Genomic DNA, 23,281 nt, shown 5'->3' with positions numbered 1-23,281 from the left:
TAACACCAACCACCACCCAAAAGCAACCTCCGTAATTAATACATTTGAAGACATATTCCCTGGCTTCAGCGACTTTTCAGTAGAAATGTCAGCTTTGTCATTTTCTTCCTGATGAGCTGTATCTCTAATTACTAAGTATTCTAGAGCTGAAAATTACAAGGATTCTTTTAGAAATGGAACTTCAAAGATGATTTTGATGTTGTTTATCTTCTATGACTGGCTGCCTCCCTTAGACACTGCAACTTGTTTCCAAGCAGGAGTGTAAAGAGAAGCTAGAGGGACTCAGGCGACATGTGTAATTCAAAGTCTTCATCAAGGGGTCAGGCATTTGATGTTGATGGTTCTGCTGTTGTTTATAAGTATTCTTCTTTGTTCACATTCTCAGTATTTTAACAACATGAAAATACTGCTTTTTAGTTGCTGTGTTTGAATCCCCCTTCTAAAACCTGTGTCAATCTCCACTGTAGCAATATTAAGATGTGAACTTTTTAAAATGACTAGATCATGAATGTGTTAATGTGGTTACCAGTGCAGTGGTTTGGCCATTGCAAAGATGGGTATCTGAGAAAAAGATGAGATCCCCTGTCTTGTCCAAGGCTGCTTGCCTTTCTACTATGTTATGATGCAGCATGAAGGCCTTCATCAGAATCCAGAACCATGCTCTTCTACTTCTGCCTTCAGATCGAAGAATTAATCCCATCCCATTGATAAGCAACCCAGAAGGGGAGGTCTTGTAGTAGAAGAAGAAGAAGATGAACAAGTAATTAACAGTCTAATTGACCAGCACTGAAATAGACTGCTTCTAAATAAGATCACTGAAGTCAGCAAAATAAGTGAATAGATGAATAAAATCACAGAAGGGAAATCCTACCCAACATTCTCTTTCTTTTTGTTAAACAGTTTTTTTTTAATATAATGTCAGGGATCTAGCCCAGGGCTTCTTGCATTCTGGGCTAAATGCTGTAGCCTGAGCTTCATTGGCAGCCCTGGTCTTATGTTATTCCTTAATAGGAAGACACTATAGAATAAATATGTAACTTAGGCACAGACTGTATTGGAGAAGAAGTTCCCAGTGTTAACCTCAGCTACAAGAAAACCACATCCAATTGGTGTCTCACTGGGGATCTTTGCGGCAAGCAGGTGGCTTCATGGGGCAATATGGTCAGTTAGGTCCAGGGAGATGCTGCAGGAGAGTTGGAGAGGCAGGCTGAAGCTTGTGCCTTGGCACACCTGGGCAGCTGAACTTAAGAAATGTAAGAGGTGGGGTTGCCACGTCTTCAGTGTTAACTTTTAATCTTCCTTGAGCTGCAGAGAGGCTCAATGCCATTGGAAGTAAAAATGGTTCCATTCGCTGTGTTTCTCAACCTTTGCCTGTTAGCATCCTGGGCAAACCTTTTAGATGAAATGCTCTTAGTGGGAAAACAGAAAAGCCGTGATTATGCTGCCTGTAAACCATTCTTCCTCTTCTATTTCAATTTAGAGCTTTAAAATGCCCTTTTGTCCCCACCCCTTGGCTTGTTTCACTTTTATCTTCCTAAAAGGAATAGTTGTTTAGAAGGTAAGAAATAAATCGATGGGCGATTTCTCTCCTTAGGCAACTGACAGTTGCCTTAATGTAGATAAGAAATGGATTTAAAAAAAAATCTCAGGGGTTGTTGTGTAAGTGCAAGGTAGCTCTGGCTTCAGCAACTTAGAAGCTGATTAACTTGATTGCACTTGTTGAGAATATCCTAGAAATGATTCAGTCAAATTATCAGTGTGTGTGTCTCTGTGTGTGTGTGTGCGCGTGCACACACATGTGCCTGTGTGTCTCTGTGTGTATATACATATGTGTTTGCAAGTGAGTTCTTTGTGTGTGCACATACGAAGGTCAGAGGCTGAAGCTGGTGTCTCTATTGTTCTCCACCGTATGTTTTGAGGCAGGGTGTCTCACCAAGGCTAGATTTTTGGCATTTAGGCTACACTGGCTGGCCAGTATGATCCTGGGCTTCACTGTCTTTGTCAGTGCTGAGTTATAAGTCATGGACTTCCACGCCTGGCCTTTATGTGGATGTCAGGGTTCCAAACTCAGGTACTCCCTTTACACACTGAGCCATCTCCCCAGCCTCCCAAGCTACCGTTTTTGTAAATGAGCAGTTTTACACCGAGGTTCCACAGTGAGGCGGTCCTGGTTCTGCGTACATTCTTCATGCATCCATGGATCCATTGTCTTACAAACATGACTTGTGGTTAGGTTTGTGTCTATAGCACCACTCTTGGGTTCTATCTTACTCTACCACCTCTTTCCCCCTCCCCCTCTGCCCATCTTCTTGTTCTCAGCTCTCTCCAATTCTGTGACCTCACTTCTGCAGCCCTGCCCTGGGCAGGCTCTTTGGTCTTGAAAGTTCAGTAACTGTCCTTGTGGAGGTATGAATGAACTATGCCTCACACAGGCTTGGGTATTTGAACACTTGGTCCCCAGTTGGTGGTGGGGCCATGGAACATATAGGAGATACAGTCTTACTGGAAGATGTACATGACTCGGGGCTGGTTTGAGGGTTTCTAGCATCATCCCACTTCCAGTTTTATATACCTGTTTTCTGTGTGATTGAAGATGTGATCTCTCAGCTTTCTGTTCCAGCCTCTGCTGCTATGCCCCCTGCCACTATGGACTCTCCCTCTGGAGACAGATGCCTAAATAAACTCTTCCTTCTATAAGCTGCCTTTGACCATAGTTTTTTTATCATGGAAAAAATTAAAGAAAAGCAATGGATACATGTTCTGATGTTCAGTGTTTGGTGCCTCACTTAAGGTATTTTTGCCCCTCCTGTCCCAGCCCTCCATGGCTAATGCCTAACATAACAGTTAATGCCTGGTAGCTACTCTCCTGGCTGCCTGGCTTATCTCACTCCTGGGTTCCTCCATTACCTAAATCATTCTCCTTGGAGTATGTTGAAGTCCCAACTGAGAGTTTTGGCATTCCCTTCCCTCTCTACTGTTCCAGCATTCTTCCTAATTTGTTATTTCTTCTTGGGAGATCTGGTGAAAGCGAGCTGTGAGCAGGCCAGTCCTGAGAGGAAACCACATCAGGAGCTGCTAATGTGTTCATGTGTTAAAATCTTCTCTGAAAACTACATGCCCTCTAGAGTAACGCTGCTGATGGAAACGTTCAGGCAGTTTGGACAGTTAGTGAGGTAAATGTGTCTCTTCACTCTGAGCCACTTGAGAGCCTTTTAGAGAACAGCACACAACAGAACTCTCACTGTTTTTAGGTGCAATGCTCAGCCAGTGGACCTGGAACTCGCACCAGTGAGACCTGGCTTGGGCCGTCCTCTGCTGACTGCTCATCTCCAGCCTCTCTGTGTGCTCGTGTTCACATATATGGGATGGGGTCATAGCTTCCACCCCAAATTCTTTCCTCCCAAGGCCATGGCCTCTCAGGCGTCCATCTTCTTCCTTCTTTTAAATAGTTTCTCACTCTGGGATGTCCCCCAAATCAATGATCAAGGATCCTTTTTTTATCATCTTTCAGTAATGACCTCTGGCAGACAGCCTTTTATCCACAGCTTCCAGCTCCAACCCTTTCCCCCATTCCTATGCATGCAGTGTCTTATGGGTAACCAACTGTAGTATGTCCAAAGACATAGTTACTGTCTTACACATGACCTACTTGTTCAAGTTCTTATACATCTACTATGGTCAGCTAATGAGATGGCTCAGCGGCTAAAATGTGAGCCATGCCTATGTGAAGACCTGCATTTGGATCTCGAGAACCTGTGTGAACACAGCATGGCAGCACATGACTACAATCTCAGTGCTTCCGTGGTGGTGTGAAGGTGAGAGAATCCCCAGGGCACAGGAAAGCCATCCACGGACAGGAAATTCTCTCTCAAAACAAGGTGGAAGGCAATGACTAACACACACGATTGTTGTCTGACCTCCACATATCCACTGTGGTATACATGTACTCAACATTCACACACAGACATGTACACACATTCACATACAATACTTAACCGATATTATCTATGTATCTGAACAGAAGTCATATCAAACTTTTCCTGTATAATCAATAGATAAAACAGCTCCTCTCTATTTCTTATACTAGTCTATTTTTCACTATTTTGAAAGTGTCTGGAATAATCTATTTTTTTGTTTGTTTGCTTATTTGTTTTTTCTGAACATTTGGTAGTCTGTTGAATTCTTTGAATACTATTTGCTGCTCATCCAGCTATAGATACTCTCAATATAACCATCAAATTGTCTCTCCTGAAACACAAATCTTTTTTTTTATTTTTTATTTTCGAGACAGGGTTTCTCCATAGCTTTTTGGTTCCTGTCCTGGAACTAGTTCTTGTAGACCAAGCTGGCCTCGAACTCATAGAGATCCGCCTGCTTCTGCCTCCTAGGTGCTGGGATTAAAGGCGTGTGCCACCACCGCCTGGCTGAAACACAAATCTTATTAACATATTTTCATTCAAAATATTTTTAAGTGATTCTATGATCAAGTTCTGATGTTGTGGTGTCACATTCAGATGCCTATTCTACCTTGTCACAGCTCGGCATTTTTCCTGACCCTTCTCTGTCTTTTCCACACACATCCCAGGCACCTCTGGCTTTGGTCAACTCATCTTTGGCCATTAATTCATTCAAAATGTGTACTGAGAAGTTACTGTCTGCTAGGTGCTCCCTGAGTGCTGGAGGCGTAACAGTGAGCAAGGTTCTCAAAGGCCCTGACTTCTAGTAGCCAACAGTATGGAATACAGGAGGAAGAGAAAATGCCTGGAGCAATTTTAGAAGGTCCTCTACAGCACAAAGTGTGCTGTGCTCTAGAGTAGGAAGATAAAGAGGGGGTTAGATGGTGGCTTGTGAGGATGTGACATTGGAAGACATGTCTAAGTAACCCATGTGAAGGGTAGGACTTAGGGTATGTTCTGGGCAGAGAAAAGAGCTGTAAAATAGAAAGAGCTTGTTGTGTGGGAGGGACTTCTATTTGAGCAGAATGTCTGGAATATGGAAAAGTAGCTGAGAATGAAGTAAGAAAGGCCAGCAGCTCAATCCTGAAGGATCTTGACTAACAGGAAGGATTTGAAGGTGTTAGTAACGGTAGTAGAAAGTCATAAGAGGACTAATTAAGGGATTTGCCTACTTTTGTTTAAATACTTAAGGGATTTCCTTTTCTCCTTTTCTGCCCAGAAAGAGATACTTTACGGTTCAAGCTCATTTGTAGATGTCACTCCTCTCAGCTCTTTCTTCCCACGTCTTACTCCCATCTATTCTAGATTTCTAGTCCATGTTCAACCTGCTGCTTACTGAGATTGTGTCTGTCTTCTTGTGCTAGCTTTGAGTTCCTCAGGAACAGTAGCTTATCTTGATATTCTTGTTCCCAAGAGGCAGACACACAGTAGGACTCAGAAAATATGTCCTAACAAGATAGCACATTTCATACTGCTGCTGTAGGCTGGAAGGGTCAGAACCACCCAGAAGTGTGTTATGAATGGAGTTCCTGGAGTTCCAGGGGACATCCCAGTAAATCTTGTGAAGACAAAAAAATAAGGGTACATCAAACATTTATTTAACAATTGCCATTTGTCAGGATTTATCTTCTTGGCAACACAAAGATAAATGAATAAATGTCCTCAATTTATTGCCCTTTGGATTCCAAGAACTTAGTCATTTGTAAAATCTGTATTTCAGATTGTAAATTAAGTTAAAACAAAATTCTATTGAGATATATTCAAATTCAAGACCCACAAACTGTGTTGATTCTTGGTTTTGAATAACATTGTAGCATGGCCAAATTAAAACACGTAGCAAGGGCTGAAATGATGGCTCATATGTAAAGTGTTTATTGCATGAGACTGAGGACCTGATATTAGATTCTGAGCACCCTTGTAAAATCCAGGCATTGTGGTGGGCATCTGCAACTGCAGCTCATCAGGGCAGAAGCAGGGAGATTCTAAGAATTTCCTGGGCAGAAATAGTAAGCTTCAGACTCACTGAAGGATCCCTGTCAAACAAAAAGTCTGGGAACAATAAAAGACATCTCAATGTTGACCTCTAACCTTCACATGTCCAAGATAGATGTAACTATAGACAGACAGACAGACAGACAGACACATGCACACACGCATACACACACACACATACACACACATATGCACACATGCATGCATGGAAAAAAAATAGCCATATGAACTGTCTTTCATGTGACATGGAAACTTTGAAGGAGGAACGGCACTACACTCTCTATCTAGGTACCAATAATAGGGATTTGTTGACAGAGGTTTTTGTCCTGTCTGATCCTGTAGCTGTTCAATTCCAACAAAACACAGAGGTCTACATTAACTATTAACTGGTTGGCCTATTAGCTCAGGCTTCTTATTAACTAATTCTTATGTCTTAAATTAGGCCATTATTCTTGTCTGTGTTAGCCATGTGGTTTGGTACCTTTTATCACCGAGACATTCTCATCTTGCTTCCTTTGTGTCTGGATGACGATTATAGACTGAAACTTTCCTCTTCCCCGAATTCTTCTATTCTGGTCACCCCACCTGTACTTCCTGTCTGGCTATTGGCCATTGTCCCACAGCAGGGGTTGCTGAGGAGAAAGCATGCCTGTGGCCCATATAACTTCAAACCACTCTTGAGTAATATGGCTCAAATGTGGCACCACACTGGAATAAAGATAGCTATGCACACCAGACTCACACAGCATGCTCCGGCCCATGAATGGGCAGTGGACCCTGATACAGTCCAGAATCCCAAATTTGCCTTTTGTTTGGTGTAAGTCACTCCAAATCAGGGCATCGGCACCATGCATGTGGCTCTATGTTATGCTCTTGTATGAAAGAAATATTCTCCAAACCACTGAGAATGATCTCATTGCCAACTCTTCCTCCCAAATTAGACAGCTGCTCTTAGTCCCTGAGATCACTATATATTGTGAGCCATATAGTCTGTTGAGCATCTGGTCAACTTCCTAGGATCCATGAGAGCTTTGAAAGAAGATTGCTAGTGTCCACATGAATCCTGGGGTTGGCTTGGTTCTCCCTATCTAGACTGGCATTTTTTAGGAATATCTGTAACATTTGCTCTTCTGGGTAATTTCCTTGTGCGGTCTTCAAAGCCACTGCTGCCTAGAGAGTTTTCCAGTCTCTATTATATTATCTGGTATGTGAAATTGTCTTTTGTAGCCCCGTATCCACAAAATTGTTACTTGAAAAGCTTATTAAAATATTCTGATAATTTCCTCCACAGATTCTACTGTCAGAGGTACAAGATTGGGTTTGGGCATATGATTACATTTTTTAAACATTGTTTTAACGTGCATACAAAGTATTAGGCTTCCTTTTGGAAATTTCCCAGAACACTTGTTTCTGTTGGTGCTCTGTCCTCAGATTGTTATTTACCCCATAGACTCTCTTTTATCCCATGTGTCCCTTTGAAGCCCCCTCCTCACTAGCTTGTTTCCCCTTTCTTGGTTTTCTACCTAGACTCACTCTATGCCAACACTCATTTACACACACACACACACACACACACACACACACACACACACGGTAAAAGCTAGGATTCATTTATGAGAGAAATATGCAATTTTGTCTTTTGGAGTCTGGATCATCTTGCTTAATAGAATATTTTCCAGGTCTATTCACTCTCTTGAAAATTTCATTTTTCTTTGCAGCTAAGTAAAATTCCATTGTGTGAATGCATCACATTTTCTTTATCCGTTCATCCGTTGATGGGTATTTAAGACCCTTTCCCCAGCTCCTGTGAATAGTGCAGGAACAAACATATATGTGCAAGTATTTCTGTGCTGGATGTGGAGTTTCTTTAAAACTCTCCAAGAAATTTGAATGTTCAGCAAGGTTTGCAAATTAGAGGATAGAAAAAAATCTTATTGAATCTTAAGAGGAAAGTGTTTTTAGGGAGTGGGCAGAACTGCCTTGTGCCCTGTACTTAGGTAAGTGCCTTATGAACACTTGATGATGAAGAGAACCCAGGAATTTTGGTTGAGTTCCAGTTATGTTTAACACGTGATTAATTCAAATCTCCCATGGAGCAGATACTTATGAAGCTTTTAACATCGCAAAGATGATAAAGACAGGCTGCCTTGCCCTAATGGTTCGTATTTGAGAGGAGGATGTAGTTATGTGACTGAAACACTTCAGTGAGATGCAGTGATTGCTGGGAGAAGCTAAGAGGAGGAACTATAGCAGAGTTCATCTAAGTAATGGGTTTGGAGAGTATTGATGGTCTCAAAGATGAAACCAGCGAAGAAGTATTATTCTCTAGGAATGGACTTCACTATTAACAAAGGTGAATTTCATGCAAAGTGTTCAATGGCTAGCATGTCAAATACTAGAAGAGTTTGTAGAGAATAGAGCAACCAGCATGAGGAAGCAGTGAGGAGAGACGAGCCGGGCAGGACTCTGGTATGCAGGTTGTCAAGACTGGTGAGCTAGAAGCTCAGGTGAAGATTCATCCAATGGTATCTTTAGTCTCATGAAAATGTTGCCTGATTTTACTGACCAGAGGGCCATGGTTAGCCTTGAGTTTCAGATATAGAAGAGGTGGAGAGGGGACCTTAAGATCCGAATAGATCAGTAGAGATCTATTTGGAGATCTGCAGAAGACCAGGTAAGATGGTGCCTTTCACTGTGTCTCTCCAAACTCATAGCCAGTGAGGAAAATTAAGAGTGAGAAATCCATTTTCTAAGAGGATTATGTTTTTCCATTAAATTTTTCAGCACAAGAGCAAAATGAATAACACTTCCCATTTCTTTGTAAGTGCTTATCGTGCTATTGTGGAGGAAGATCTCTCTTTTATTTCTTTCCACTTATGTGCACTCCTTTCCCCATGCTATGTAAGAGGAAAACATGACACCAAGGCCAATTTAGTGCCTTAGAAATCTTTAGTATTTTCTTTTCTTAATCATCTATATATTTTACATCTGCATACAGCCTCCTCTCTGCATCCTCCCCTCCCAGTCCTTCCCCTTCTCCCCACACTGAATTCCCTCCTTGTTTGTCTCCATCCAGAAAAGGGCAGGTCTCCCATGAGTTATCAATAAAACACGACATGTCAAGTTGCAGTAAGACTAAGCACCTCCCCTTGTATTCAGACTGGGCAAAGTGACCATGTATGAGGAGTTGTGTCCCAAAAACCAGTAAAAGAGTCAGGAACAGTCCCCGTTCTCACTGTTAGGAATTCCCTAGAGAACCAAGCTACACAACTGTCACATATATGCAGAGAACCTAGGTCAGTTCCATGCAGGCTCCCTGGTTGTCCATTCAGTCTCTGTGAACCCCTGTGAGCCAGGTTAATTGATTGTGTGAACCTTCCTATGGTGGCCCTGATTACTCTGGCTTCTACACTCCTTCCTCCTCTTCCTTCTCTTCCTCTGCAGCATTCCTGAACCCATCTAATGTTCGGTTGTGGGTCTCTGCATCTGCCTCCATCAGTTGCTGGATGATGCCTCTCTGATGACAGTTGTTCCAGGTACCAGTCTGCTCACAGGAGACACCAGTTCAGGTTATTTATTTGCTATTGCTAGGGGTCTAAGCTGGAGTCTTCCTGGTGGACTCCTGGGAGATTCCTCTGTTCCAGGCTTCCACTGAAAATTTCCATTTTTTGCTGGCAGAGATTAACTTCCTGGAAGTATTACTTTTGTGTCTTCTCCTTGGGCTACATTCCCAATACAATGCTTAAGTTCTGTCCCATTCCCCACCAGATTGAAATGTTACCTTTCTGTTCTCAACAGACCACACAGAAATCAATACGAGAAGAAAGGGAATTAGTTTGGGTTGTGGCAACATATCAAGACCAACAAAAGAATCATCTTTAATTTTAAAAGACAAATATAAAACAGAAAGACTTCTATCAAATCATGAGTATACCACATGCTTCTGCTTTTCAGTGAAGTTGTGAAGAGAGAAAATGAGCTGTTACAGGGGAAGAGATGGAGAGGGAGACAAACCTCTCCACAGAAAGATGCCACGGGACAAGAAAATCTCAAGGAAGGCTCAGCAGTGAGGTTGCTCGTGGGGAACACGAGAAACGCACAATGTGCATCACACTGCAATGGGGACTGAGCTAAGAAGATGTAGCATGGATTCCTCAATCCTCTACGAGCCAGACATGTTGTCTTGTTTGCAGCTGGCTGTGTCTCTCATTCGTATGCTTATCAACTTTTGTAGATTTTATGGGTTATAATATTTGTTGATATGTAAGAACTTTTCTAATATGAGAGATGTTAGATCCTGACACATGGTAAATTGTGTTTCCATGTGTGTGATACACATTTTGTTTTGGCCTTTGAAGTTTTCATGATGTCATATCCTGGGAGGAAATTTATTATGTATATATAGTAAAGTGTGCCACATCAGCTTTTTATTTTATGGCTTTTGGAGGTTTTGTTATGCTGACGAATGTGTTCCCCATAGAAATCTTTAAAATTATTCTGCTTCAGTATCTCCTGGGACTTCTCTGATTTTCTTGTCCATTTAAATGTTTAGAAAGAAATTTATTGTCAAGATGTAATAAGCACAGAGAAAGATGCACTGCTCATGAAATCACTAGCTTTTTCAGCCTCTTTTATGCTAGCCAAACTAGGATATCTATACCATACAATTCATCTACTAAGTTGTAGCAGCCAAAGCTTTAATACATGAAGAGAGACCATTTATCATATGGTGACTTTTCCATTCCCACCCACCCACCCTCCAATCCTTGGAACCACTAATCCATTTTCTGTCTTTATGAAATTATCTATTGACCCAATTAACCTTAAAATCCATTTGGAATTTGTTTTATGTATGGGAATAAGACCTAATTTTTCCCGTGTGGAAAAATAGGTCCATTGCCAATGATTATAAAATGAAGTGAGCAAGTGGATGAGCCCATAGCCCAGAGGATCCTGGGGAGTCAGAAGAAGGAAGCCACTTCTTATTACTGCCAGTGAATGCTGTAGATAAGATGGAGTTAAGGTGGCCAATGCTAGTGAGATGTGGAAAGACAAAAGAGGGAATAAGAAGTGAGACGAGAGCAAGGCCTATAGAACACCTACCTAGAGCTCTGGGCAGCCAGAGAGGCCAGTGTATCTGTACTGGGCAGGGTTTTCTAGAGAAACAGAACTGATAAAATGCATAGTTTGTTTGTTTGTTTCTTTCATCTGTCTCTATCATATCTACATACCTCCCTATCTCTATCATATCTACCTACCTACCTAGCTCTATCCTATCTATCTATCATCTATCTATCTATCTATCTATCTATCTATCTATCTATCTAATCTAAATACCTACCTATCTCTATCATATCTATCTATCTACCTATCTATCTCTATCATATCTATCTATCTATCTATCTATCTATCTATCTATCTATCTATCTATCTATCTAATTACCTACCTATATCTATCTATCTATCTATCTATCTATCTATCTATCTATCTATCTATCTATCTAATCTAATCTAAATACCTACCTATCTCTATCATATCTCTTATCTATCTATCCATCTACCTATCTATCATCTATATATTACCTACTACCATCTATAATAAAAGTGGAGTTACTAGAATGGCTTACTCAGTGATCGGGGTAGTTTAACCAAGACTGTTTGAATGCAGCTGGCTAGAATAGAGTCAGGAGAGGACTTGGAGGCATTATTATGCAAGATTGCCTCTTTCACCCTCAGATATAGCTAGGTATAGTCATACAAAATTTTGGTTTTCTAAACAACCGTGTGACTTCATCTTGTGTCTCAGTGGATATAGAATCACATGTATTAAGGGTAAAAATTTATGACTCTACTTTGTTGTGGATTTGCCTACCACATGTGTCTCTTAAGAATAGTGAAATGTTTCTGATACAAGTGCTTGCTATACAAGGCATGCTTTGCCATTTCGTGTATAGCTTCGTCATTGCAGCTGTGAAGATTTCAGACTGAGGACTTTCCCTCTCCTCTGGTCCTGTGGTGAGAACAGCAATGAGTGTGTGCAGCTAGCCTGTGTAGGACACAAAATACGTTTGGTTTGAACCATGGAATTTTCCATTGTTTATTTATTATTGGGTCATCACTTTTTTTCTGCTGGACTTTGTGCTTCAGTAACAAATAATTAGAATTTGGTGATCTGTGCCTTCAGATGTGTCATGTCCTCTAGTGAGTACCCCCTTCTTTATTTCAACTTATTTACTTTTCATGAAAGTTGATATGAGTTTAAGAGTGTATTCCACTCACCACATAAGCCAAATAAGATTTATGAAAATTGTTTAGTGCTTAAGGGATGCTTTCCTATTTATATTTGGATTTCTAGATAGATTTTGGATGGCTGATGTTGTTGGAAGTATACCTCTGTTGATGTGTGCCCAGTGATTCCCTACAGCAAGCTGCTACTAAGAAGGCCCCTAATGACGTCTCCTCAAGACACACAGCATGCCATTTCTGGGGCTGCGTTATCAAACACTATGGTTCTCACCTTGAGGTAATTTTATCTCTCTATATTGCTATTGGCCACCCCTACCCCATCATCTCTATCATGAAAGCAAGGATGAGCCCCAAAACCATGTTAGTGTCCTAGGAATAGGTTCTCTTTCAGACCGGACCCAGCCTTGCCATGATCTGAAACCCACCAACCTTTCGAGAGACTTTGATTGAGTCAGAACCAATCAGCTGAGATACTCATCCATTCTTAACTCTAGAAGGCAGGAATGATAATGAATACTATTTTAGTTTGCTACATTTTGGGATAATTTCCTATCCAGCAAGAGATAGCTATTTTACTCCTTGAAAACTGCTTGAATAAAGAGAAATCTACTCTAAGAAATACTGGGAACTTTCCAGAACCTAATTTCAAGACATACTGTCCATTGTCCCCAGAAGTGGAGAGCTAGCCCAAAGATAAGGTCAGCCGCAGCTCCTGGTAACTCCCTGGTTCTGGCTCTTGGGATTGGGGTGGCCTTTCGTGGCTGCTGTGTCTTGATTTCTGCCTTGCATTGTGCTTGCTGATTTCTTTTTGTTCTTGCTTCCTAGGAGCATTAGCTTGTGTGCAGTATGGGGTTACCATGGAGCCAAAGCTGCTTTGATTCCCATGTTCTCTTCTCCATGCGCAGAGGAGTATAGCTCAGCCCTGGGCCTGTATTCCCAAGAGAGGATCTCATCAGTTGTATAATCAGCACCGAAAGGGAGTCATCTCTAGGCAAAGATGTGCTCACACTCAGAAATGCCCAGATTAGACTAGAACAGAAAATCTTTTTGAAAGCAGATTGAGTAACATTTTCTCTGGACACTGGTAAACCAGCAGGAAAACACGGTGGGCACTGGTATGCTGACTGCAATCTTTGTGAAATAATCACTTTAGGAAGAAAATAGTTGGGTTTAATGTACCTGGTTGCAAAGTTTGTCTCCGCCCTTTTGCATTCCCGAGGGAAGAGTAACTCTATGTATACTTACCATGGTGGATAATGTTCTACCAAAAGGGAGCTTTCCCTTGGGGGAGGAAGCTCCATTTCTGTGTGGATACTTAAATTGGAAAAAAAAATATGAAGAAGTTGGTGGGTAAAATTTCATGTCTTAGTTGGCAAAATTGCAGTCACTAAAACAAGGGTATTTGAGTTAGTTGGATCCAAATCTATACCCTGAATTTTATAATCAAATGGTATTGGGTTTCTCTGCCCCTCAGTCTCCTTCTGGTGAAATGAACATATTCTCTCTTATGCCATAATTTTGGTAAGAATTAGAGTACCTGATGTGGTCAGCACACCTCAAATAATTGCTCACACATATTACATACTCAGAAAATGATTATGTTTCTCTGTTTTGGGGATACAATCTTGCTTGTTAGATAGGCTAAGCTGGCCTTAAACTCACCATATTGCTTTGACCTTCCAAGTGCTGGGACTAGGGGTATGCACCACCATACTTGGTCTTGGCTTGTTTAGTGAATATTTTCCAGTTGAAAATTATATATAGATGTATGTAATAACTCATTGCACACTTAGAGATGTGGTGATAATATTCTATGCCTGCTATTTTTGCCTTGAATATGTAGGACTGGTTTTGGAAAGGAATGAATCATGCATTTGATCTCTAGCTCAATAATTTCTGTGATTCAGAGGTAGTGGTTCCAGTGGGAACAGGTCCTGGAGGCAGGATGTACATGGGGTCAGGAAGAATAAAATATAATGGCAAAGGAAGCTTGTGGCTTTTGTAAACTCCCCACAGGACTTCGGGGCCTTTCTTCCCCAGCTTGTCTAAATGCAAATACCTCTCATTTTTCTAGGGAGCTTTCAAATGCCACTGCTAACACATTTTGCTCAAATTCTTCCTAGTTTTAAATGTGATGAAGGGAAGCGGTACTCTGGGACATCTCTGCATTTCTTGGCTGGAAGTTGCATTACAGCAATTATAAGAATCAAGAGGGTGGCTTGGTATGTCATGACAAAAGGATAAAGGATCTAAGTCAGGTTGGCTTGGGATTGAGCCTATAATACCTATTAGTACTGGGGAAGGTTTAATGGGTCTTTCCAACTCAGTATTAGAGGTCATCACTCAACCTTGACTGGAAATCATATCTAATGGTGTTGACTGGAAATCATAGCAACATTGATACAAAGAAAACATTTGATAAATATATCTAGCTGTCTTTTTGTAAATTTATTTAGCAATGTTGTTTTATTACTTAATTATTCTTGAAAGCCATCTCTGTCCTATCATAGGGGGTGTTTAGGTAATACAGGAACAGCATCATGAGTGGCAAGGTCTCTAGTGAAGTGGAGTTGACACCCTTGGTGCTGAGAGACAGAGAGTGAAAACACACACGGCAGGTGGATGAGTGAGATGAAGAAAAGTAAGAGCAGAGAGGGATGGAGAAGAGGGAAGAGATGGGCTTGTTATTAGGCAACGATCTTTGGGGGAGAGTCTCTGCTTGGCATCTGAGCAAATGGTAGCCTGAAGTACAGGAATAATCTCAAGTTATCATTAATAACAACTTTGGGTAGAAGGAATCATGAGAGGAAAGACCCTGGAATAGAAATATGTGGGATTAGATAAAACATAAGGCACAAATATATCTGTGTGGTTGAGTGGAAGAAGAGGAAAGATGAATGAAAAAGGAAAAGAGGGGCAAAGGAAGAGGGAGGGAAGAGGAGAAGGGAAGAGCGGAATGAGGGAAGAAGCAGGGGAAGAAAAGGAGAGGGAGAGAGAAAGAGAATGGGGGGAATTACAAGAGGTTACATCTCCCATGACGGTCAAATAAGAACCAAAGGCAAAGCGGAGATGCTGTGAGACAGGGAAGATGTTCTGACTGCAGTTTGGGCAGGGATCTCCAAGGGTAGCTCAGGGAGACTAGTAAATTAGGTGCATCAGTTATTTCTCTTGTGACCAAATATCTGAAGCAACTTAAGAGAGGGTTTGTTGGGGGCTCACAATTTTAGGGACTACAGCCCACTTGTAGCAGAGAAAGGACTGAGAAAGTTCCAGCTTCTTCTCAGGAGGGCTGTGTGCCATTATGACAGAGAGAGCCAAAGATCAGAACCTGGACGAACGAGAAATAAGCACAAACTTTGATTAGCATCTGTTGATCAGTGAGGGCCAGCAAAGACAGCTCCATGAGGTACAGAGTGGCGAAGCAGAGAGTCCCTTGCTGGCTTTGTCGGGGGTGAATAAGGAACTAGGATCTCCATGACTCTATTCAAGTCACACAGAAGAAGAACGCACTGGTTGACTCTACTGTAGAGTGCCCGGAGAAATTTATGACATAGTGTCAAGAAATAACTTTTTTGGCTAAGAATACGAGAGACTGTTGTAACTATTCCTCCTAAGGCTTAGGGCAGCATCCTTTACTCTAAGAGCTCTTCACACTCTCCAAGCCTCTGCCATGGTGAATTCCCATCTGTCCGCATTGCATTCATGGTCTGTGCTCTTTCCTCAACTGTCTGAATCCCTGTAGGTCATCTCCAACTCTCCAGTCTGAGGGCACACAGTACATCTGCTCCCCTCTGGTACCTCACAGGTGATGCTGCCTTAGAAAGCATTATTATGATGTGGTGGTGTTGGCAAGATAAAATACTCCTTTGATGAAGACATCATTTCTTGTCTAACACCCAAGTCAACCATTTCTGATCAATTATTTTTGACTACTTATTAAAATATCTAGGTCTCTAGTTTTTATTTTGTTTATGACTATAAATTCAAATTCTTTAACATTTTAATACAATTTTAACATTTTTATAAGAATTTATATAAAATGTGACCTTTTTAAAAATACAAGTTAAAGGATTGAAAAGCTATTTACATCAAAAAGTCCCACAATAACTTTCTTGAGGTACTGTATCATGTATGTATACTGTAGTAATAAGGAGCGGCGGGGCTGAGTCCCCAACACCCCAGCCGCCTGCTCGGCTAGCTTTTGCCCCGAAATAATTACACGAACACTGTATTCTTTTAATCACTGCTTGGCCCTTTAGCTGTGGCCCTTACAGGCTAATTCTCACATCCCGATCAACCCATCTCTAATAATCTGTGAGCACCGGTCTTACCGGGAAGATTCTAGCCTAAGTCCATCCTGGGTCGGAGCTGGGGCATGGCATCTCTCTGAGGCGTCTGCTCCGGAGAGGAGAGCTGTCAAGTCTGGGCTCACTTCCTCTTCCTCCCAGCACTCCGTTCTGTTTACTCCACCTACCTATGTTCTAACCAATAAAATGGGCCAAGGCAGTTCCTTTATTAGCCAATGACCTTCCTCCATCAGTATACAAGGCTGGCATAAAACTTGCTATGTAATCTGAGATAACCTTGAATTTCTGATCCTCTTGTCTCTGCCTTCCCAGCTTTGAGATTACAGGTGTGTCCCCTCATGCCCAGGCTTGTGTTAATGTTGACATGTCATAGTGTAATTAAAAAAGAAAGCTAAGCTCTCCACAAGCATCCTTATGAAGATACCATTTTATAAGCTCCTACTGTTGTGATATTTCAAGCATTTTATCATATTTTTAATATTTTGGTAGAAGAATACTTACTAATTTCATAAAATTCTAGCATTACACATATACTAGAATTAGTGTTAGTTTCCTTAATAATGAACCTTCATTATTTTATTTGTCATTACAAATGACCTAATAGTAGACATCTTTTCCCCATTTGTTATTTGTAAGGGTTCCTGGAATTGAAACTATAGGGTCTAATGGTAGGGATGTTACCCGTCTACTGCTAAATGTATTTTTCCGGTATGTTTCAGTGCACCCCACCTTAACCCTTACTTTATGCCCACTATTTGACAAGAGAAAATCTGTGCTGCTTTAATTCACATTTTAAATGGACAATATCAAACATGCACTTATATGTTTGCAATCCATTTCTCATTCATTTGCTGTCGTGTTCATACATGATGCTTAGACTTAAGGACTTAGGATTCTAAACATGGCTCAAACATTTATAGCCTTCGCAGCCCTAGGCAGTTGCTTTTCCAAGCTCTCATCAGTGGGATGAGAAACATGTTATTTGTGCAACACTGTCTTGCTATAATGAGGAATATCCAGCACCCATCCTGCACGCATAAATCCTTGAATGCCTAGGTATGGGGATTGCCAGTGTGGGAAGGAAGACACTCGGTTCCCTCATGTCTTTGGTTGATTTTGGTTTTGTTTTAAGTGTGTAAATGTGACAAGAGGACAAACAGCAAAAGAAATAAAAAAGGACTGTAACTACCTGCTGCACCGATATCTAGCCCTGCCCGCAGACAGGCACATGCAGTATCAGCACGCATGCGCGCTAGGTCCTATAACACACAGAAGTGGTGGTTACAGTACATCCAGAAGTCACAGACTGAACCCAGACCACAGAGGGTAGGGACCCATTCTACATTCTCATGAATCACCATGTGACTTTACGGCATTGATTTATGGCATTGCTTTACGGCATTGCTTTACAGCATCCTCACCCAGGCCCCTGTCTCCCCAGCCTCCTTGCCGCAGACCAAGCAAGCTGCTGCACCTTCTGAGTGCAGCTGGAAGTTTTTGTGACAAGGGCTCCATCAGTCTTCTTTGCACCTGTTCTCTGGTCTTATCCTAATACTATGCTAGCATTTTCATATTGTTATCCCGCCTCTGCGCCCTCCATGGAGTCAGCTCCTCTCTCCTCTTCCTTTGCTCTGTAAAATACCAAAGCACAAGACTGTTGTCTAAAAGACATTCGCTCCGGGGAAGTGGACACAGAGGGCTTGCGATTCTAAGCACATAAAATGAGTTAAACTCCACAAGGAAACATTATCACTGCCACCATTGCTGGGTTCGTTCTTGCTCACGAGAAACTTTTTGATTTAATCCTTGACTCACAGATATTGAGTGGGTCTTTCTGTCCTGCTGGAGATGGGTTTCTATCTCTGGACATGACTGGCCTCAGGAAGGGTGATCATTTTGATATGGGACAGTCCCGTGAACCAAAGAATGATCGGCAGAATGTCTGATTTGCCAGCTAGATGCTGTGAGCATATCTTCTCCAGCTGCTGCCAAATAGATCTTGCCAAATAACTCCTCAGGGAAACCTCATCCTGAATTAAGAAACTGAGAATTGTCTTTCCTTGTTTTCATTAAAGCAAGCAAGCAAGCAAGCAGACAGACAAACAAACAAAACCCCCAAAATCTTGAGTCTTCAGGCCTCTTTTTACAAGAATCCTCAAGATTCCTGCTCCTTTGTCATGAAGAACAGTTTAACTTCTGGTATTCATCTCATCATGAGCTCTTGGGCTTCCTTTGTAGGTCAAAAAGAACTTCACCAGGGTGTTCAGTTGCACTAAACACAGGCAATCTGTTGAGACTCTATCCCTAGAGATGCAAAGAATATGTAGACCTTGAAATACTGATTTTTTTCTTTAACCCCTTTAAGACTTAATTTTCATGCCTGTGTGTGTGTGTGTGTGTGTCTTCCTCTTCCTTCTGGCGATTAAAGGCAAAGGTTGATTTATTGGTTTTTAACAGTTTCTGCATGAAGCTCTAACTGAAGTTCAAGTTCTGGTTGGAGACTTGCTGTATCCAGGAACCTTTACTAAGCATATAAATGACTCCCCTGAATACATATAACTCCCTTTTATTGTCTGGCTCTTTCTTCCTCTGAAGGTTCTGGATACATCTGGTGTTTCCTGCCTCTAGGTTTTTGTGGGTCTCCTTCTGGGGCCCTACAATAGAGAACTCCCTTGGAACCTAGACCCCATGTCTTTGGGCATATTTCTTTATTTTGTTAATGCGTTTCACTGGTGGGGATGATGAAAGAATTCATTCATATGTGTTCAAACACACACTTTAGAGACTACTACAAGAAGGCGAGAAAACGCTGTATCTACCAGCAAAGCCAAGGTCATCTGACAGCACACAGCCTCCTTCCATTGTTGACTAGCCAGCGCGGGGCTGCACCCTTGGGATGGTCCTGCAGCTACCGCATACATATCGGGATGACATTTTCTAATTCGCTTGTATTTTATTCCTATCTTCAGTTTCACGTTCTTATTCCCACTTACAAAGCTTTCTCTTAAATTATTGTCATTTTGTTTCTTAGAACAGTAAATCTCTGCTTTACAGACTCAATTCTGCCATCTTTCCTTGTGCACCTTGAGGAGGCTTGGTGACAGTCAGGAAATACTGTTTGGGAGACGCCGCATCTCCTAGGCTGCCTGTGCCAAAGTTCTCCCCCACAGTCAGCCCAGAGGATCGAGACAGTTGCTTAGCTTTTGTTCTGTTTTCCTTTCCTTAAATGTGCAGGCAAACAGACCTTCCTTTCCTTTGCTGAGTGGAGAGTGGGAGAAAGATGATGTTTGGAAGGACAGACTCGAGGGAGCTGGCAATTGCAATGCTTTCTCTAGTTTGACTGTAGCTTCTTAGGATGGATGCCCATCATCATACTGAGGGTTCATTCTTACTGTGTGTGTGTGTGTGTGTGTGTATGTGTGTGCATTTGTGTGGAGACCAGAAGTCAGTGGTCCATTCCACATATCTTCATCAATTATGCCCCAACTTAGTTTTTGGATCAGAGTCACTCATTGAACCTGGTGCTCACTGACTTTCCCGGACAGGCCTCCCATTGACTCCCAGGGATCCTCTTGTCTCTGCATGCCCAGCACTTGGATTACAGAAGACCACAGAGCCCAGCCTCTTGGGTGGATGCTAGAGACCCACACTTCACACACATGCAGCAAGTGCTTTTTCAGCTGTGCCCTCCCCATCCGTCACGACAGTCTTCCTGGCTCAGGCCCTCGGCATCAAGCCTGCTCTACCGTGCTCTCATTCTCTAGGCCTGCAGATCTGTTTTGTTTGTCACTTGATAAGGTCACGGGAGTGAGGTTCTTAGATTGCTGGCTATTATACTACACTTTTAGTGTGTTGATCATTTGAGTACCTTTCCAAGTTGGCCTGTTATTCTTTCCCTTAAGTTACAAATGAGGAAACTGAGGAAATAAATCTCATGACCCTATAAAGGATTGCTACTGAGCGATAAAATGAAGCAAATTGTTGACACTGGCTTTGCCATGGCTGAGCCTGGTTCTGACTGAAGCCTGTTTTCATGCCCTGTACCAGGAAGTTCATTTTAGAACCTCAGGTTATTTCTTGAGAAGTTCACAGGTGGAAGGTGTTCTTGTTTTCTGCTATCATCTGCTCTTGGCTACTCCACACAGCCACCTGGCTTTCAGGGTGTGACCACAGTTACCTCAACTGGATCTCTGTGGAGGGACCCTCTAGGATGGAAGCCATCATTCCCTAGTCCATTGCTGCAGCTGTCTCTCACTTTTTGTTAAATCAAATTAAAACATGGATATGTGGGTATCTATGTGGGAGTATGTGACTGTGAATGTCGGTACCCCTGGGAACCTGAAGAAGGAGTTAGATCCTTTGCAGATGGGATTGCAGGTGATTGAGTGCTGGAAATCCAACTTGGCATCCTCTGCAAAGCGAGTAGGGCAGTTTTTACCCCCGGAGCCATTTCTCGAGCCCTCCCACTCTTTTTTTTCCTACATGCTTCATTTTCCTACATGGATTTCTCTTCATTGAATTATAGACTAGTTCATGCAAATGCAAGTTTGAGCAGTAGAATACTGGTCATAAAGTCTGCTTCCTCTTTGAAGAATGAAGTTTCTAAAGCTGAAGTGTATTAAAGCTGGGTGCTATCTTTCCTGACACAAAGGCTGAAATATATGACACTTGAAGACTTCATTCCTTATCCTGCCTGTTCCTAACTAGGAATCATCTTGATTTAAGTAACAGAAAACTTGGTCCAAAGACCCAGAAACAGAAATATATTATCAGCTCATGTATATGAAAAGTCCAGAAATATATTTGCTGCAGGAATGGATATATCCACTTGCTGGAAATTATATCATTACAGCCAGTCTCTCCCCATCATGGACCTGTTTCTGTTGAGTTTGTCTCAAAGGAAGGCGTTTCTTCCTGATGAGAAAAGTCAGATGCTTAATACTCTACCATGGTTGAGTTCTAAATCCTTCAATGTGTTTTTCCCTTTTTCTTGGAAATTTTCAGGCCAATAAACTGCAAACAGAAAAGTGTTTCCATGTTTCTGGGCCTAGCAGAAGCTAAGCAGAGAGGACCTGAGTACAGAGAAGGACATCAACTCTCAGCTGCTCAGGGTCATTCCTCTCGCTCCTTGCAGGTCTCTGTTGCTCCTTGCTTCCCCTAGCTGATGTGGATACCGAATGCACTCAGTATAAGTGCACTGTAGCAGTTTGAAAGAAAATAGCCCCCAAAGGGAGTGGCACTATCAGGAGGAGTGGCTTTGTTGGACTAGATGTGACCTTGTTGGGGGACATGTATCATTGTGGAGGCAGGCTTTGAGGTCTCATATATGTTCAAGCCACAACCAGTGACAGACCACTTCCTCTTGCCTGTGAGTCAAGGTATAAGAATTCTTAGCTCCTTTTCTAGCACCATGTCTGCCTGCATGCTGACTTGCTTCCCGTCATGATGACAACGCACTAAACCTCTGAACTGTAGGCGAGCCCCAGTTAAATGTTTTACTTTATAAAAGTCGCTGTGGTCATGGTGTCTCTTCACAGCAATAGAAACTCTAAGTGAGACAAGCATGGGAGAATGTTCCCCAGCTTTCATAGAGTCTGCTTTGAGTTCTTTATTTGGAACTATCACTAAATCAATGTGGGCAAGAAAAAATCATGTAGGCACTAGAGCTTTAAGACCAACACATGGGACTGAGCCATGAGTCTTCAAAGAGTATGGTCTCTGAGAGGAAGTCCTGACCCTATGGAATATTCATCACACTCTCCTTAAGCTTTGAAACGACCTCGGGCTGTGCAGAAGGTACACAGAATTCACAAGTCCCGTCTTCACAATGACACACATCTACAGAAAGTGACTGCTGTCCTGACCATATGTCATGTTCCCCAATAGGAATGATTAACCTTCTCCGTGTGGCAGGTAAGTCACATTTAACACAGAGAAAGGGGGAAGTGATTAACATGACATTCATTATCAGTCCCAGTGATTAAGTTCTAATTGTTACTTTGACTTTCAATGTGCATTATTCTCTTCCCCTTGAATAATGGTTAGTGAAAGGGGAGGATGGTTTCCTCTCAAATGTAGGGCTCTGCTGAGTCCTTGACATGGCCTTGGGGACTGTCCATGACTGAAGTGCCTAGGAAATGAGGACAGACAGATGGACACATAGAAAAGCTGAGATCAGGTGAACTGGACTCTCTGATGGAGAAATTGCAGCTCCCGGGAAGCTCAGCATGTTTATTGCATAGAGTTGAATAGGGAGGTGGGGTAACTGTATGCATGTCAACAAGGAGGCAAAGTTATTAATACAATAAGCAAGGAGGAAGGGCTTACAGTATACAGCTGGAACAATGGGACAGGTTTAGCTTATCTTGGTAGAAGCAGTCATGCCGGGAACATCTTCAGGCTGTATCCTTGGGGAGATAGCTATGGTGGACATTCTCTACACACACTCTCAACATCCATGCATGGGCCAGAGGAAGACTTTGCCCTTCCTCTCAGCCTTACCCCAGAGGGTTGGAGGCTTTCCCATTTTCCCATGGTTGAGGCTATGGTCAATGTCATAGCTGTTCCCATATCAACAACACATTCACCCGCTCAGGGGTTTCTTTGCTCCCCATAGGGTTCTTTCCTGGAAATAAGAAGCTTTTAACTTGTTTGACAATGGGAAATCCAGAAGAGCTCTCACAGTGATTGGATAGAGAGTTTCAATTCACCACACTAACTTTGAACTGATATGTCCTCATGACTGCAATTATTTTCTATAGTGTGGTTATTTCACCTGGA

Source organism: Microtus pennsylvanicus, chromosome 5 (genome assembly GCF_037038515.1).
Source record: "Microtus pennsylvanicus isolate mMicPen1 chromosome 5, mMicPen1.hap1, whole genome shotgun sequence".
Lineage (NCBI taxonomy): Eukaryota > Metazoa > Chordata > Mammalia > Rodentia > Cricetidae > Microtus > Microtus pennsylvanicus.
Note: the sequence above shows the minus strand (reverse complement) of the source record.